General features: G+C 35.7%; 1 protein-coding gene across 3 annotated transcripts in view; it reads left to right on the top strand.

Moving 5' to 3' along the window:
* Positions 1-16,508, top strand: part of LOC149073487 (transmembrane protein 169) — a 57,949-nt gene that overhangs the window by 13,083 nt on the left and 28,358 nt on the right. The window lies entirely within an intron of this gene.

The raw sequence follows: 16,508 nt of genomic DNA, 5'->3' as shown, positions 1-16,508 counted from the left end.
AATGCAAAGAAATCATAAAATGTTGCTCTGAGCACTTAGATATAGATATCTCTCCCATTGACATCGAACGTTGCCATAGAATCACTTCTGGGTGGTCATGGATGCAGACTCTCAATAGTCAAATTCCTTAATTTCAAACATAAAAATGGCATCCTTAAAAACGCCTTCAAATTAAAAAAACATTTCAATATCAATCTCCGAAGATTTTTCTCCCAAAACTCAGAAGCTCTATGGCCAACTGTGGAGAGCTGGTCAGAAATTCAGGGACAATGGGCTTAAAGTGAAACTCGTCCATAACTTTGCCATAATTAACAATATTAAATACATTTGGGACCCTGAGATTAATGACATTGTCCCTGCCTTTACACCCCAACAAGTTCCAAACCATACTCTATCCACGACTCTCCGTTTTCTTTTCAAAAAACTAAATATCTTTCTCACTCTTTACCAAATTATCGCAAATCCAATCCCTTAAAGTTTTGGAACTTCCTCCGTCCCAAATCAGCTGCCCCCCCCCCCCATATCTTTCAAAACTTCAACTAAAGACATCTTTTCTCCTGCAGATATTGCCACTGAGTTCAATTTAAAATTTTGCTCAGTTTTCTAATTGGATCCCACCCCCCTCACAATATTCATTCACTGATTCCATTCACAACTCTAACCCAATCTTTATCTCTAGGGAGGGCATTGTAAAATTATTGAAAAAACTCAAACCTCGCTCTTTGGGCCTGGATGGAATCCCTAACTGCATTCTCAAATTCTGCTGAAGAAATCGCTGACTATCTTTTGATTATTTTCAATGTTTCTCTAAATTCCTCCATTCTACCCTCTGATTGGAAAATAAACAAAATCATTCCAATTCACAAATCTGGTCCTCTTACCGATCCTCTCAATTTCAGACCTATTGCAATCATCTCATCTTGCTGTAAGATTCTTGAACACAAAGGAAATCCACACCCACCTTGACTACATAAAATGTTTCTTCCCTAATCATCATGGTTTTAGATGTTCTCTCTCCACTTCCTCTCAATTGGCCATTTTCATCCATGACCTCTTGGGAGCCATTGAGAAAAACTTACAATCTGTTGTCATTATCTTAGATTTTTCAAAAGAATATGACAAAGTCCCCACGATAAATTACTACTTAAACTTTCTACACTCTGCTTAAACTTTCAGTTACTTAATTGATTGGAAGCCTTCTTAAAATATCGCAAACAATATGTCCACTTCAGAGACCACAACTCTCCATCGGCCACGTAAATTCTGGGACCCCACAGGGAACAGTAATTTCCCCACTTTTATTCTTAATATTTATTAACGACCTCCCTGAAACCCTCAACTGTACCACTAGACTTTTTGCTGATGATTGCGTAATCTACCGCACCACAAATCACGAGTCAGACCAAGAACTTCTCCAACGCAATCTCAATTCCATCTCCCAATGGTGCTTCACATGGCAAATGCATCTCAACATCTCTAAAACGGCTCTCATGAGAATTTCACGTAAATTCTCGCCCTTCGAATTTTCATACTCTATCAATAACTCCTCCATATCCCAGGTTTCTCAATATAAATACCTCGTGTTATCATTTCAGCAGACCTGCGTTGAAATAAACACATCAATTATATCTATTGAAAATGTCTCAATAAACTCTTTCCTTCGCAGCAACCTTAAACACTCTACTTGCGATGTTAGATTCCTCTGTTATCAAACCTATATTTTTCCAGTCCTATCCTATGCCTCCGAAATTTGGGACCCCTACACTGCTAGCAATATCAAGAAGCTGGAATCAATACAAAATAAATCTGCCCGCTTTATCTATGACAGTTGGTCCTTCTATGTGACTGTCTCTGAACTTAAACGCGAGCTTAATCTTCTCCCTCTAAGTACTCACCGTCTTTTTTCTCAATTAACCATGCTTTTTAAAATTCTCCATGGATATTTAAATTTCGATACCACCTGTATCATCTCTAAGCCAACATACATCTCTAGCAGATTTGATCATCCACTTAAGATAAACCCTATCTCCGCTTCCACAGACTGCTTTAAATTTAGCTTCTTTCCGCATACCATTCTAACCGGAACTCACTCCCTCCACTGTCGTGAATTCACCCACGCCATTAATATTTTCGAAAAATGTAAGACTTTTTCTGTCACCATCAACCGCATCTCATGTTTAGGCCTCAGCCAACATTATTGTATAAATAAATAAAGAATCAAGAAAGAGAAAGGAAAACATGAATTGGAGAGGCACATTAATGAAAATTAATTATAAAAGTCACATTAATCCTTAACAGTTTCATTTTTTTCCCAAATTTGATCCAAAAAAATGTCAAATTTTTTTGTTGCATTTTTTTTTTGTTTATTTTACATGTGTAAGTAGGAAAATGTTATATTAAAATAATATTTAAATAAAATAATATTTTCCCTGGAAGTTGTCTTTTCTTCCTACATGAGCGCCTAACAGGAAGTTACATTTACGGTTGTAAAACATACAAAAAACAATGCAAACTACCATTTAGTGGACAACTACCACCATCTATATGATCATTTGATCATTTTTGTCACACCACTGTCATTTTCTGCACACGAGGGCTAATTAGACTGAGACCTACAGTTTATTGCTGATTCCAAACGGCAGGCTTGTTTATATAAGTGAAAATTTTAAAGTTTTAAAATAAATGGATGTTAAGAAAATTAATTCTATTACTTTTGTAGCACTTTTTAATTGCTAATTTACTTGCTAATCAATTTTTTAAACTATGACTTTTTTTTCTCAACTCATAGTGAGTAAAGTGTAATGAATAAATAATTGTAACATTGTAGGCTTGTTGCTCTCTGCGGCGAGACTTTTTAACGGGGAGATTGACTTGCATTTGCGCCTCAACGTTGGAAACTGCAGGAAACCAACTTCAGCAGACCACCACTGCAGCGACTGTGGGGTTTGAACCTGGAACCTCCCGATACGAGTCCGTCACCATGACCACTCAACCACCACAGTGTCTACCAATCAATACTGTTGTCCCCTTGTAAAAGCAGTCAATTGACGGTGTGACAATAATTCATGGTCCATCCTATCCATCCCGTTAAAAATTTTGAACACTTCGATCATGTCTCCCTGACACCTGCGTTCATCCAATGTGAACATATTCAAAAAATGAAGTCTCTCTTCATAACTCAAGCCCTGTGTGCCAATAAAGACACATATAGTTCTTCTCTGCACCCCTCAACCAAGTCTATGTCCCTCCGTAGGTATGGTCTCCCAAACCTTATAGCATACTCCAGTCCAGGACGAACTAAGTCTCGAAAAAGTGGAAGAATGACTTCAGGAGAACGCGAAGAGACCTTTTTGAAAATGAAACCAAGCATTCTAATCATTTTTTGACCATCGCTGAACAATGTTCAGAAAACCTAAGCTGCTCGTCAATGAGAATTCCCAAATTGGTGATCATAGTTGCATCCGAGATAGTGACACCATTCAACTCATAAGAGAACAGTGGGTTGTTGGTTTGTGTGCAAACCGGTAACCTTGTAACAGCAGCTAGCACACCAAGTACATTTTTACTGGAAATAGAACAAGTATACAAAAAACATTCTGCCAGAAACCATTACCAGAAGCTAACTTAATTTTACACATTATACTAGATTCCACTTACCCTGAATTTCCAGTTACCTCAGTGTATCTTAACTGGCTTTTTTGTTGCATTTGTGATTATTTTCAATTTATTACAACCTTTTTTTAATTACAAAAGGACATTACTCTTTTTAGTTGACAAATAAACACTTCTTCCTAAAAATACAGTATGACCCAGTTTGAGAAGCTGTGTCCAATTATCGTCCAGTGAGTTTGACGAGCTCCCTCTCGAAAATTTTGGAAATTATCATCAAAAGGCAGTTTGTGAAGTGGAGAGACGAGAATAATGTATTGTCGGATAATCAGCATGGGTTCAGGAAGGGGAAGTCATGTGTAACTAACCTCCTTTGCTTTTGTGATTACGTGGCTAAGGCTTTGGGTAAGAGCAAAAATGTCGACGTTGTTTACCTTGATTTCCAGAAGGCATTCGATCGGGTCCAACATGGCAAAATCTTGAAGCATTTACACGAGATTCGAATAGGGGGCAACTTGCTGAATTGGATAAAATCGTGGTTAAGAGATAGGTCGCAACGAGTTATGGTGAACGGGGAATTCTCTGGTTGGACAGACGTCACAAGTGGAGTTCCTCAGGGAAGTGTCCTTGGCCCCATACTTTTTTCGATCAGGGTATCGACAGGATTACTAGCAAATTTGCAGATGATGTGAAGCTAATGGGGGTAATCGGGAATGAAAGCGATAGGGAGTTGCTCCAGACTAACTTAAACACTGCAGCATGGGCATATGAATGGAGCATGTAGTTTAGCGTAGATAAGTGCATGGTCACTCATTTTGGTTCAAACAACCCACGGTTCTCTTACGAGTTGAATGGTGTCACTATCCCGGATGCAACTAGGGTCATCGATTTGGGAATTCTCATTGACGAGCGACTTAGGTTTTCTGAACATTGTTCAGCAGTGGTCAAAAAAGTGAATAGAATGCTCTGTCTCATTTTCAAAAAGATCTCTTCGCGTTCTCCTAAAATCATTCTTCCGCTTTTTTGAGGCTTAGTTCGTCCTGGACTGGAGTATGCTGTAAGGTTTTGGAGACCATACCTACAGAGGGACATAGACTTGGTTGAAGAAGTGCAGAGAAGAGCTACACATGTCCTTATTGGCATACAGGGATTGAGTTATGAAGAGGGACTTCATTTTCTAAATATGTTTACATTGGATGAGCGCAGGTGTTGGGGAGATATGATCAAAGTGTTCAAAATTTTCAATGGGATGGATAGGATGGACCATGAACTTTTAGTACACCGCCAATTGACTGCTTTTACAAGGGGACACCAGTATCGATTGGTGAGAGACAATGCAAGGTTATGGTGTCGCAGGGAATTTTTCTCTAATAGGGTTGTTAATGAATGGAATAGCTTACCCCCGGAGGTAGTAAATTGTAACACAACTGACACGTTTAAAAAGAAATACGCTAAACATGTTGGGGTAAATCGAGAAGCTATCCATTTTTAGAATAAGACAACCATAAGTATTCTTTATGTGCATTGTATAATATTTTATCATGTGTATATATTGTGTAAAATTTTTGTTAATTGCATTTTTAATTGGGTTGCTATATTTTTGAAATATATGACAACCATATTTTTATGGGCATCTTTTTATCAGCCACCTCGTTGGGCATTTTGTCCGTTGTGGCGTTGTATTTGTATTTAAAAATCTCTCATTTAAACTACAGTAGACTCTCGCTAGTCCAGCACATATCAGACCAAGATGCGCCAGATTACTGGAAGTTGGTTGAAAAAGCCCATGCAAATACAGTAAATGCTGGTTATTAGAATAATGGATAATCTTATCATTCACACATTGTTATCACTTTAGCTAAATATGGAATAGAATATTATAACATGGGAAAAAATTCGTTTGAATTTCGGTTAGTTATAAATTTTTTTTCATTGGAAGTTTTTCTTTTTACATATTTTTTGAAGCTGACATTGAATCGAACTAATTTTTCCCTATAAGTTATTGTTACCAATCTGTAAGACTATATCAGAGGTCAGAAGGCTTCCTTATTGAAAAAAATTTCCAGATTAAGGTTCACAATTTCCTAATCAGGCCGTAATAACTCCTAAGATCCATGTAGTTATTACGGCCGTTGTAGTACGTATTGTACGTATTGGCCGTACGTATTGTAGTTATTACTTTTGCGATAGTTTTCCACTAATGAAAGCATGTGTAAAATAAGAGAATAAAAGGTCCCTTTCTTCAGATTTTAGCAAACTTCTTTCAACTGACCACATTCACAGTTCCTCTGCTAGAAGACTTTAAACAAGAGATATTATCTCGTACTGTACATAATAAAAAGTATTGTAATTCATAATGCACATCACACAGTTTCATTTTGACACCTCACAATTTCTAATTAAAGGAAAATGATTTTAGAGCTCTCAAAGGGAGAAAAAATCCTGTTTCAGAACAATTTTAAAAAAAGCATGATCTGACATTCTGAAACCGGAAAGAAAAACAGACTTGCTTAGTATACATAAGCTCCATTCAACTGAACAGGCATATGGTAATCATACTTACAACCGGGGCTTTTTGGATATAGTTATCAAACGGTTATTGTTATCAGAAACCTTGCATCCCAATATGATCACATTAAGTGGCATGCAGTGTGATATAAACTTCTGTGTACACACACGCAGCAGCATGTTATCCTCTACTATACTCAAAGCAAACGTGCCTATAAAAACGCCAGATTACTGGACTGGCCAGACTAGTGCATGGCCGGATTATAAGTCTACTTTACTTTCACATTTAGCTGGAGTTATAATATAATTTCTATATATTTTAACGTTAATATATTTTGTTTATGCCATGTACATGGCCTAGGGGCCCATGATGCTTTTAAGACAGCCCTGAACTTGCCAAATGAAAGAGGGTGATAGACAAGCCCAAGTAGAACACAAAACACCCCAGCAATCCTGTCCTATCTCTAACTGTTTTCGAGTTATGGTAGATAATGAACTATGGAAGAAAAATGCATCAAGCGTGAAAATACTCAAATTTATGAAGTTTCGAACTTCATGTGGGGAAGTTAGATTTGTAATATCATGTTGCTACCTGTTGTGTTTCTTCCATTTCAACCATATCTGAAAGTGAAAACTGACCTAATACAGTAAAACCTGTCTTTAACAGAACCTGTACTAAGTGGAAACCTGTCTTTAATGGAAAGAAATCTTGGTCCTGTGATGTTAATGCCAAAATGCAAATTGAAAAACCTGGATTAAACAGAACCTGTCTAACGCAGAAACGGAAACGAAAATTGTACCCTTTAACAGAAATTTTCACACAAACACTATTGAGTGTTTGCTGGCCAAAATAGACCAAAGGATCATGCAAAATGTTAAAAGTGCTCCACCAAAATTTTTTACGCAATCTATGCTTAGAAATGTGAGTTCATAATCCACCCTTAGATTAGCAAAAATTGTTTCTGTACTTAGCACCATTAGTAGTAAAGCAGTTGCATTCTGAAATTGTAACAAAATTTTTCTTAAAAGCAGGCTTTTCCGCATTAGAAATGAGTTTAAGGGTTGGATTTCCAAATGATATTCAAAACTTACAAAATTTTATGTAAGTCGTGTGCATTCTGTGATCACAAGGCTGAGCAGGGCCGGAATTAATTAGAGTCAGGCAGAGGGGGGGGGGGGCAACAGCCCTGGTGGCAAACTTTAAGGGGTTTAAAATTTTAGGTAGGAACAAAAACACCATTATAAAATCATCATCCACTCTCAGATTAGAAAAAATCGTTTCTGTACTTGACGCTGTGGTTTTGATAAGCCATATGTAGTAAAACAGTTGCATTCTGAAATGTAGCAAACATTTTTTTAAAAGCAGGCTTTTCCACGTTAGAAATCAGTTTAAGAGTTGGATTTCCAAATGATATTCAAGACTTACAAAATTTTATGTAAGCTGTGTGCATTCCGTGATCGCAAGGCTAGGGCCGTAATTAATTAGACAGGCAGAGGTGGGGGCAACAGCCCTGGTAGCAAAATTTAAGGGATTTTAAATTTTAGGTGGGAACAAAAACACCATTATAAAATCATCAAATTTTACAGTGTTAGGGGTGGCAAAATCATGTTGCTCTTTCCCTCACAAAATTCCTGGTTACAACCCTGATGCTGAGGATTACATAAAAATAGATGATAATGTACAAACTGAACCTGACATGACAGATATTGACACCCTAATGGAAAAGTTTTGAGGAAGTTATAAAAAGAATGTAAATGCTGTTATTTTAGAAGAAAAACAGTGTAGGTTGGAATTTTATACAGATGCTGTCAAAGTATTTAGTAATTACAGACTAATGATTTATTTATTCATTTTATCTATTAATTATTTATTATTAATTATTAATTATTTTATTTATTATTAATTATTTTATTTATTATTAATTATTTTATTTATTATTAATTATTTTATTTATTATTAAATTATCTAAATTATTTACTTTATCTTCAATTTAGATTTATTTTAATTCAATCACACATTAGATCATTGCATTATTTTACACACTATATCAATTGAACCTCTATTAAGCAGAAACCTATGTTCAACGGAAAAAATCTCAGTCCCTTGCAATTCCATTGAAGACAGGTTTTACTGTATCAATATTTTAGTTTCAAGCTTTCCTTTTTTATTATATTATCTGTCATTTTAATATAATTGTGATATTTCTTTAGGGGCAAAAGTAGGGATTAAAAGAGATACTTTCTCCGCATTCAGGGTCGCAACTATGGAGGGGAAGCAAGCAGATCTGGTTCCTTCATTGCTGCGGGCAAGTTGAACCTAAGAATTTACATTAACACTGTACTTACTTGTATTGACTTTACAATTGTGGTAGGAAACTGAAGAAAAGGATAAAGTTCCTAAGTCTGGACAGGCTTTTCCAATAGACCTAAAAAATGAGTGTTGAGAAGTAGTCTTGTCAAGTTCACAAATGAAAAGACAATAAAGATGTTTGTTGAGCAAACTAGCCGAAGTTGAGACTCCTCAGGTAGCAAAATTTGGAAGAAGAATCATCACTGCATCTACCTTTCAATGGCCCAACATTCAAAACAAAAGTATTAGAATTGATGAATTTCCATGATAGCCCATGCATTAAGACGGCGCTGAAAGCAACCTTGCTCACTTTCAAGATATTTCTAGGTGGCACCCTTGAAGCACTGTGGCATACTGCTTGGGAATTGTAAACCTAATTAATATGCTCTTGCAACCTGCAATTAATAACCTGCTTGCAACCCTGTTTGCTGTGCTTCATGCTAATTTTGAATCACTGCTCCGCTATTACATTTTTCGATTGGCACCCAATTGACGACCTCTTTGCCAAATGCTGAGGTTTGAAGGAATGAGCAGTAAGATCCCTGGACTATGTCATAGCCATTCAGTATATTTCATTCTAATTTATGTTTTGCTCTTAAACCCATCCCATAAATCCCTTAACAACCAAGCTCTTGCCATGGTCTCAAAACTACTTTTTTTTAAATCACAGAGAAGGTCAAAAATTACTTTAAATGCTCTTACCCAAGTTGACAAGTACTCTGTTCTAGGGGGGGGTTGAGATGCTATTTTAGAGGCATTCCGAAACCCAAGCTTTTTTTTTGCTGTGACAGTGATAATTAGTAGCAAGAGAAAGTTGTAGTGAAAGTTGTTGAAAGCCACTTCACCAGTGGCTATTTTTACTGTTTACTGGTGGAACATATAGAAAGTGTAGTAAGCTTTTTGGCCTACCAGTTAACACGGTAAAAAATAACCTATAATGAGTGGTCAAAAAAAATTAAATTAGATTTGAAAATGGGCGGTAAAATTTGTATAGCCCATAGGCAACAAAACCATAAATCTACCTATAGATGTGACTAATAAATAGTTTTAAAAACATTAAAAGTGCATTTGAGAGCATGGGACTAGTGAGATTCCAAAAAATTCAGTTACTGATGCTGAAAGTCAAATGTCTTAAGCAGAACATTTCACAGGCTAGAATTTTAACAAATTTTCTATCTCAAAATATTTTTACTACCCATCATCTAAGGAAGCAACAACTTATTGCCTACCTCCAACATACTTTCAGAAAGCTGAATCCGTGGTTTAGAACTGGTGCTGTGTCCACTATGGAACATTCTACATTCAGCCATCAGTAATTTCTGCTTGTTGTTGACCTTCACTGAGTCTGCTGATGGTTCGGGCCTAATAGCCCAGATTGATTAGATACTCATGTACTATATTAAAGGATGTTCAAAGGTGTCGTGAGTTTAATACCCAATTTGTCCTTATAATCTTTTGATTGATGCAGAGGTACAACAGAAACAGAGTGATAAAATGACCACAGAACATATTTTGTTATCACAGGAATTTCCCCACTGAGGGGGGTAGCACACCAAACCCTTGGTAAGGTGTATGAGAGAACAAAAAAATGTGAAACACTGCCTTTAAGATTCTACGATGATCCCGGTCTAATTAACCCTTGAGTGCAGAAAATGACAGTGATGCGACAAAAATTGTCAATCATTTGCAGATGGCTGTCTTGTTTCTATTAGCAAATGTTGACTTGAGAGTATTTAACACAAATTGGCTATCTCAAAATATTTTTATTAAATGCAGCCCAGTCATAAACGCAACCCATAATTAAGCAGTCATTTGGCAAGATGTCTATACATGTTATGGTCGATCACTACAATGGTGGGTCTTATGGCTATAGCCGTTATGCATATTTTTGGTCTATTAACCATTCTTATCTAAATATAACAGCTCTTTATGGGGACCCGGTTATGAGTAACCTTAAATTTTTTAAAGATTAATAGGACTTTCAAATCATCTATCTGACAAAACTGTCTACATCCCTGAAAATTTGCTTATGAAATGCTATAACTATTCATATCTCAAGAGAGGGGGAACCATCAAGAGATGTTGCCTTCACGACATACTTATTCCAAGTCCCCTTCATTCACAAGAAAAGAAAAGAAGTGCTTAGAAAAAAATCTCAATTTATTTGCAATGCTTTTTGTATGGTTTTCAATTTCAGGTTAGAGTTCTCTGTAAATTCCAAGATATTTCATAGATGAGATTTCTTCTAAGTGTTGGCAGTTACAATTTGTTAGTACTTGACAGAAATTATCATGACATGTTAGAGAGAAATCTGGAGTTATAATATTGTCAGTCTCTTTTAGTTTGAAATGCATATATTTAGTTTTCTTAACATCAATATTCATATCATTTGCCAGAAACCAGTTATATATTCTTAGTACATCTTCATTTATATTAGTATTTAGAGTACAGTGGAACTTCGGTTAACAAGCTTGATTCGTTCCACCATCGTGATCATTATCCGAATAGCTCAGTATTCAAATCAAACTTCCCCATAGGAAATAATGGAAACTCTGATATATAATTTGTTCCACAATTATTCATTCACATAAAAATGATTAATAAAAACGGCTTTCAATCAATAATTAAACACAATAATAATACATAATACAATAAAATAACCATAATATAAAAATAAATAAACATAATAGCATGATAATTAAACATAGAATACGATAATGTCTACAAATTGTATTACTCTAAATGATGAGAGAGAGGAGGATTATTGTTTAGGACGATTTATGGACTCGCTGTTTGTAAATTTATTCTTTTGGCATGAATTTAGAACCTTATCCAATGACACTTGCTTTTTACTCTTTTTTAGGATTTTTGGAAAATAGAAAATTGCAGTGTTCGTTGGACTGATTTATTGCTCGCACACTGCTATAGCTTTATTTGGGTGGTGCTTTTCTACAGAGTTTTGCGCAGATTCCCACATTCTACACATCTCTATTCTCATTTTATGTGAGGGACTTCTCCTTACTTCTCTCTTCCTCAGATGAAATACCGCCAGTAAACTCTTTGCTGGTGCATGCAAAAAGAAAAATCCGTTACTTCATCTACTACTACTACTACCACACCAAACACCAACTCTGGCCATATTGCTATATTGCAATTTACTGCCATTAGTGAGATGGGTTGGAAGTGAATGCGCTGTCTATCGGTGGTCGCCTCGAGTTCGTTAGGGAAAGTATCTTATCTATATCCTCCCTTGGGTTCAAACCCGAGACCCTGACAACAACCTTCATGATGGTAGACGAGCATCTTACCACCATGCCACTCGGGCACTACATTTACTGTCAACTTCTAGACATTTTTCGCCACTAGTTCTTGAATACCATCCTCGTGCACCTCCAGTCCATGGTCTTCCCCAAGCACACAATATCTTCAACAAGAAGTGGCTCCTGTTCATGAGCTAGCCCCTTGAAAGTTACATTCAATAATGCAATCAGCCCACAGTTTTCTCCAGAATTTAAAAAGAATTAATAAAACATTTCAAGTGCACATACACTTGGCTGCAATGCTACATCTAGTTTCATATCGTAAATATTCACACTCGCACAAGTGTTAATTTTCTGAGTGAGGCACGCTTACCAGAGACCGTAGTGGAGTAATATTACCCATAATTCCATAGCATGTGTGGGCGAAAGAAAAAACCATCAGTTGTGATAACGTGAAAATAAATAAACAAAGTGCAAAATTTTGCTTGTAATACGAATCATCGCTCGTTAATTGAGTCAAAATTTGTTCGAAATTTTTGCTTCTTATGCAATTGCTCATTAACTGAATCACTTGTTAACCATAGTTCTACTGTATTCAAATTCCTTGATGAATATAGAAACACTGTGTCATACACAAAGCTAATTAATTTTCCCTTTATGTCAAGATTACACAGGTCATTTATGTAGATAAGGAAGAGTAGGAGGCCCAAAATTGAGCCTGAAATACACCACCTCTAATGGGCAAAATCTTGTTTATTGTATCGTTGATTTTAACATATCGATAACAATTCAAAAGATATGATTTAAACAAGTCAAATATTGCCTCTTATTCCAATCAAATGTAGTTTTGTTAGTAGAATTTCATGATTTATGGTGTCAAAAGCTTTTGAGATATCTAAAAAATATATAGCTTTGGTCTCATTACTGTTATTGATACTGCTATAAGTGAACTTGGTGAATAAAGACCTTTTTTTAAATATTATAGTTAGGCAGAGAACCATACTGGTTTTTAGGGAATAAATAGATTTTATTTAAATATGTGAGTAACTGGTTTTCTAAAATGTTTTCAAAGATTTTGAAAAGTAAAGGCAAAGTAGATATAGGTCTATAATTACTCAATAAATTTATATCACCTTTCTTAAAAATAGGGGTAACGATCGAAAATTTGAGACAGTTAGGGAAAGTACCTTTATTTGTAAGATTATTATAGAGTCATGTCAATACAGGAATGTGCATTTTTGCAAGAATTTTTACCAATTTTGAATCAATTCTATTCGTGCCAAAACTTTTTCATCATTTAGTCCAGTGTTTCCCAAAGTGAGCAATGGAATAGTCTGGAAGCAATAGATGCTAAGAGTATAATATAGGATCCCATGGGTTTGCTACAATGAATTGGCGATTAGAGAAAAAAATTTCTGAAGAGGAGGGCGATTGAACAAAAGTTTCGTTCTATTGTAAGTGGGAACGTTATAAGAGGAATCTACTGTATCAGCGAAATAGATTTATTTTCAATATTTATTAGGCAGAATATTTCAAACTACATGCATGAATTTTAATTCAGATCAGTCTAGTGTAGTAAGTACCTGTGCTGTCTTGACGTATATATGGTGTTACAAAAATGAATGAAAATATTTCAATGCTGACTCTGAAGTTTGAGAGTTAGCATTGAAAATTTTTCTTTACATTTGGTTTAGTCCAAGAATAGTATCATATATTTCGCGAGATTCAATTTCCATGCAATAAAGGAATGTATATTTGTTCTTATACATGTTATAAAAATATTGCTAATTATATGTTTCTAAGGTTATTTACTGAGGTGAAGTACTAGTTAAAAAGATTGGCAAGATGTGATGCTCTTTGTCAGGGTACATAGATTTTTTAATGGTTATATTTAAGATTCCATTTCCTAATCTCCACTGTTCTTAACTGATAGCAATAATATTCATTCTTTACAGTTTTTTGTCATTTTCAGGGGTGGGAACTCTGCGCCAATTGCGCCGCACTGCGCCAAAACTAATATCTTGCGCCATCCTTCTCCAATAGCGTATTTTCGCATTTTTCTGCGCCAAATAGCGAATTTTGCTTCAGTAAGCATACTGAAGCAAGCTGACGAAAAGATGTTTGATAACAAAATACAGTGCAGTTTATTTTGAAAAGGGTTGAGGGTTAACGAAAATATTCTTGTTAATTTCACTGTTCCAATTTATAAATATCTGCTCCGAATCTCATATTTTGCTGCTCCAAATCCAGAATTTGCTGCTCCAAAACTGCTCCAAATCCTGAATTTTGCTGCTCCAAAGCTGCTCCGAAATGGACTTAGTCACTTCCCACCCCTGCATTTTGTTATTTCAATACATTGAGAGTTGTCTTATACTCTATGTGATACCGGCTCAAACTGGCTATTGCCACCGTTAAACTTGCTTGAGAGCAAGAGACACATATAACTGGAGAGTTTTTCCTCATCATTTTAGTTAATGAAGGTAGAAAATGAAAAATCCAATTTTTTTTTATCAAATTTTGTTGGAGATCAAAATTGATTTAGAAGAATAGGTGCCATTGTAGGAAAAATTTTGATTTGGAGAGCAACCACTCTCCCTGCTCGCCCCCCTCCCCACCTGGCTACCCCATTATATAACTGTGAAATAATAAATTCTTAAATTCTGACCAAAATATCTAATGGAGCCTAAAAGTTTGATTGGAAATAAGTAATGTAAAAATTGATGTAATATTCATAATTCGTATAAAATTATATATATTTGAATATTTTGGAACTTATATACCCATGTGGTGAGTCATACATGCAGCAGAAGTTAACAAAGCACAATTGCTTCATAAACTTCGAAGAAAGAAAAATTTTCAATGCTAACTCTCAAACTTCAGAGTTAGCGTTGAAATGTTTTCATTCTTTTTTGTAACACCATATATACGTCAAGACAGTACAGGTACTTACTACACTAACCTGCTCTGAATTAAAATTCATTCATGTAGTTTGAAATATTCTGCGTAATAAATATTGAAAATAAATCTATTTCGCTGATACAGTAGATCCCTCTTATAACGTTCCCACTTAGAATGTTTTCCCCCTTAGAGTGACTTATTTTTGTGTTCCCGATTCTTACTAATGCTCATCAAGATTTCTTGTTTAAAGCATTTTCCCGCTTACAATGTTTTTTCCTGATGGTTGTTTAAAGAACGTCATAAGTGGAATCCACTGTATTTGATTGAGCAAGGAAAAAGCCACCCAAATTTGGTCATTTGAGTTTTTATTTCTTGACATAAAATTACATTAAATAATAAACAATATGTATTATGTATGTCACAAATTTCTCTCTCTCTCTCTTATAACTTAATTATATATAGGAGTAACATAAAGAAGGGATGGCTCAAGCTTACCTGCAGCCCAGGTGCGAAGCATTCATATGCCACCCCTAAAAGTGACCCGGGGGGGAGGCTGACAGGGCTTCAATCTAGGGGAGCTTGAGATAAACATGATTTTTTTTCTCAAGAAATTCGCACACCATTGTTTACCGTGCAGAATGTTCATAAACACACTTCCCGCTTTCAAAATAGATTTTTACGCTTTTTGATCCAAAATTATTTTACCATTCTTAATAATGCCAGATAACTAACTCCTCAAAACATCACTTATTTTGGTGAACTATCATCACTTGTCCAATAAAGATGACAAATTGTTACAAATTGTTTAACGAGGACACTTATTAAGGAATTTATCTCATTGTTTCTAGTACCCCAAGGACCAGGCAAGTGCAAAGCTGAATTTTTCCTTTGCTTTCATTTCATCGCTCTGATAAAATATCAGGTAAGGGAACAAAAATACATAAATTTTCCTGAACAAAAATTCCCTTTTTTGATAAAGGGCCATGCAACCCATTGCGGCTGTGCGAGGCATCACTATATCAGAGGTGAATGGGTGAAAAAAGTTTCATTGGCAAAAAGAAATCAAAGAAAATTATTTCTGTCTGCTGTGGAGGGGCGCCAAATCGGTGATGAAAAAACTTTTCCTAAATTTCGTACTTTCAAGTTTTTGTTAGGACTTTCGGGAATAAGTTGTGGGGCAGGGCATGGTCCCTACAAGAAGAGGGCTGACAGGGCTCCAGTTCGGGGGGGGGACTCTATCCTCTCTTTATCATTTTTCTTTTTCACACAAAAAGTAACTGAAATTTTTTAAAATTTTGGAATCTTAATTAAAGTCTATGCTGCCGCACCTCACAATCTGCTACCCGGGTGCACCACACCCCTAGCACCCTCGCTTAAGCCGCCCCTGATATTAAGCGCACTTAAATTTCAATACTATGCACTATAAACTAGTGAATGATTAAAATTGGGATGGAATTAACTGCACTTTACTTTGGATGATATCCGCTATAAAATAAAACATATATAATAAAATAAAACTCAACTATTTAACGGATACTTTCCACTTTGAATAAACTGACACAGTTTTTGCAACATTGTATTGGTTGCAGTGAGATCCAGAAACGTGATCCATGACATTTTGCCTTCCCTGATCATATGAGTAACCAAGTGAGAGACCTACAAATGACCATATGAATAACCAAGTGAGTGACCTACAAATGACCATATGAATAACCAAGTGAGTGACCAAAGAATTGACCATATGAATGACTGAGTGGGTGAATAACCACATGAGAAACCAAATGAGTGACCAAGTTTGTGTGTATGAGTGCATTACTTTCCCACTCACTTGCTCACAGACTCACATGGTCACTCAGACTCATATGATCACTCACACACTCATA

This window comes from Pholcus phalangioides, unplaced genomic scaffold (genome assembly GCF_987345545.1).
Source record: "Pholcus phalangioides strain wild (caught in Gottingen) unplaced genomic scaffold, Ppha-v1.0 ptg000017l_1, whole genome shotgun sequence".
NCBI lineage: Eukaryota > Metazoa > Arthropoda > Arachnida > Araneae > Pholcidae > Pholcus > Pholcus phalangioides.
This window is presented reverse-complemented; position numbering and strand designations above follow the sequence as displayed.